Genomic DNA, 3,633 nt, shown 5'->3' with positions numbered 1-3,633 from the left:
GCTTCTTCCTTTCAAGCAAAGTTCCTCAAAAGTCAAAGACTTGGCCATCTCATTCCCATTTTCTCAGGAAAAATAGTTATATCTTTTAATTTTCTAAATATATTTAACTTAGTAATCTATATTTTGAATCTAATAAAACAAATAGCTACCCAGTTTTACGTGTTATATTTTTAACTAGTAACGTGATGTGCCCAAAATAAATAAAATAACAACTCCTCTCCTCGTAGGCTTTGTAGCTTCTTTGTTCAAACTCGTGGCCTTAGAACTTTTGGAAGGCCCAGCAAAATAGTCCATGAATGATTCAGTAGTAATTGTAAGAAATGGTAAATAATTGATTTCCTCTTTAGGAAGGATGGAGCATGCTGTGGTGATGAGGGGAGTACCTCAATTATTTATTATTTATTATTTATAAATATAAACGATAGAATTTTGAAAGAATTTTGTTTCCCTAAAGGCATGAATAAACTTTTCATTTAATTTCAATTCAAATTAGTTAAACATCTTAAAATTACTCAAATTTTAAAAGAAAAATAAAATATTATATAAAAAACACACACATAGATAGATAAATAACACATTACACGAGAACTTTTCTCTTGAAAAATAAATTGTAAATTTAAATCATTAGATAATATTTAAATGGATAAATTAAAAGAAAGACATATATAACTTTTTAATTGATGATGTAATTAGGAATTATAAAGTTAAGATATTAGAGAGAAGAAATAAAAGAAAATATTGTGTGTTTGAATTTTTTGGGCTAACAAACTAATAACTAACATTAACCCTTTTAAAAAATATAACCATATAATTTATTTTTAATTTTGATAGTCAATATTTATAAATTTTGTTTTTCATAATTAAAAGAATTTTTGTTTGTTAACATACACCTACATATTTTTTAAAAGAAATAAATTGGCAAGTTATATCTTAGTTTAATACACATTTGTTAACGTTCATTGATATATTGATATGTGTTTTTAGAAGGACTATGTTATTAAACTACACCTTCAGTATTTTTTAAGATAATTATTATAACTTATTAACCTCATAAAAAATTGGTAGATATGTTAGTGTATATATATATATATAACACAAAATGCTTGTATGCTATAGGATGTGTATACTTTTAGGCAGGGAAATTGACATTTGATAACACAAATTACAAAGCCACAGCATGGGAATTCACTTTGAATATGTATAGTGGATACATCAACAGTGTATAGAGCCAATCAATTGAAAGTGATATATCCTCCATCAACTAAATTAATTGACACATTCATATCATCCCATTTATGTGGACTGTGGGGTAAAATGTTCCGGCAAACACACGACAAATGCAGGTTAGTGGACAGGCACAGTCTGTAAAGCTAGCTTATAGCACGGTCATAAGATTAATTTCTTATTATATATTTTGCAAGTGATGCACATTAATAAAACTAATATTTTCTCCAACAAAGTAAAAAAAAAAAGAAAAGATGTCAAATATAATAAACGCAATACATGAATGGACCCGTGAAATTCTTTCAAACTATATACATGAAAATACAATTTTTCCATTTATCTTGATTAAGCATTTATTTCTTAGCTAATGTCCTAAACGAATATGACATCCTAACTTTTATTATCAGTCTAAATACACGCTTGAGATTATTGATTACACATGTAGTGCATGTGTCAAACTGTAATAAGAGCAAGACCCTCCAATGACATTAATAGACTTTTGGTTCATTACTATTTTTCAGGACCATTAGCATATGATTATACATAATAAATTGTACTATGGTGCATTTGACCATCACACTATAGAATATATACATAATGTTCTTTCATATGGTTAAAATTTTGAAGGTTGCTTTCAAACCAACTTTAAAGCTTATTTTTTTCTTACTTGCTTTTTTTATCCCTAATTTTTTTTAATTTGATGTATTTTATTCCTAAATTTTAAGAAAATTATAAATTTTACCTTTTGTCATTTATTCATAAATAAATACAAAAGTTTGAAGTAAAATTTTTCAAAAAAAAGTTAGGGGTATAAATTGTCAAAAAATAAAAAAATTTGAGGATAAAATTGTCAAAAATAATAAATTAGGGGTATAAAGTGTAATTATGTTAATAGTAAAATAATGAGAGTAAAATTTACAAGATTCTTAAAAATTAGGGATAAAACACACCAAATGAAAAAACTGGGGTGAAATTTGTAAAAAAATAAAAAAATTGCTATAAAAATACAATTAAACATTTTTTGAATAGCTTCTGCATTTTGCATTTGTTTTTTTTTTTTCAGAAAATACATTATGCCATTTCACTCATAAGAGAAAAGAGATACAATGTATTATAAGTTTGAATTAAACTTGGACTACGTACCAAATTGCCAAGTTGATTTTGAAAGAACAAAACGACCATATTCATCTCACAAACAAATTTTGGTTCCAAAGCAATATTGTTGGCTAAAGATAGCGACATCGATGTTGCATTTGATTTTCCCCGAAGGAGGTTTTTTCCATCGTGACAACGATAAAGGACACAGTTTCCAAGTGTGTCAATGTTGGATACATGTCGAACTTGCATGACTGCATGCATTATGAAAGGAATTGAAGAGCTAAGTATTCAGAATTGAAGAGCTAAGTATTCAGAATTGAAGAGTTTAAACTAAGATGCTGAGATCGTGTCTGGATTATTCCATACCTTATCATAGCAAGTTTGTATCAATTATCATGAGATAAAAACTGGAACAAGTCAAAGAGCAATTTTGTTATACCTTTAGCTTGGAGAACTTTGTCTTCTTTAAATGTGAATTAAATTCGGTTGAGTGATTAAATTTTCATTATTTTTATAGTTTTTAATGTGAATAATAAAAAAATTAATTAAAGACAAAACTCTCAACTCAAGAGTTACCGCTAAAATAAGATTAATATGTTTGAGTGGTTAACTGAGACTCAATGTAAGAAAAAAGAAAGAAACAAGATATTGAAATGGGATTAAGGTTGCTTTGTGTTGTTTAAATGTTTGTGTTTGATGGCGAGGAAGGAAAGATAGGGAAAATGAGGGGATATGTGAGTAAAAAAGAGAAATAGAATATAATTAAGGTTGTTTGGTTGAGATAAAATAAAGTGAAATAGAAGAGAAATATTTGAATTAAAGATGTTTGAGAGGTAAGAAAAGAAAAGAAATAAGTTTGGTAAATTAATGAAAAAGTTGTAATTTTTGTTGGAATCCTAAACTCTAAATCCTATAAAAATTTGAAATTTTGAAGTGTTTAAGTTGTAATTTTTGTTGGATAAGTGGTCTCAATAACTTAAGAGGGGGTGAATTAAGTCTCACACTATTTCTCACTAACAAACTTTTAACCCCTTCTTAAATGATAGACTCATGATGCAGAAGAAGAAACAACAATCAATTTAATAATGTTCTTTAAATGTGCAAGACAAAATTGATTGCAATAAAATAAATAAGATAAGAGAAGAGAGAATTGCAAACTCAATTTATACTGGTTCAGCCACTTCCCGTGCCTATATCCAGTCCTCAAGTAATCCACTTGAGATTTTCCCCATCTCTAAAAATCCTTTACAGACTTTGAACGCACATTGGGATCCCTCACCCTTATGTTAAAGATTCTCCAAGAGATAACCA

This window comes from Glycine soja, chromosome 3, assembly GCF_004193775.1.
Source record: "Glycine soja cultivar W05 chromosome 3, ASM419377v2, whole genome shotgun sequence".
In the NCBI taxonomy this organism is placed as follows: domain Eukaryota; kingdom Viridiplantae; phylum Streptophyta; class Magnoliopsida; order Fabales; family Fabaceae; genus Glycine; species Glycine soja.
This window is presented reverse-complemented; position numbering follows the sequence as displayed.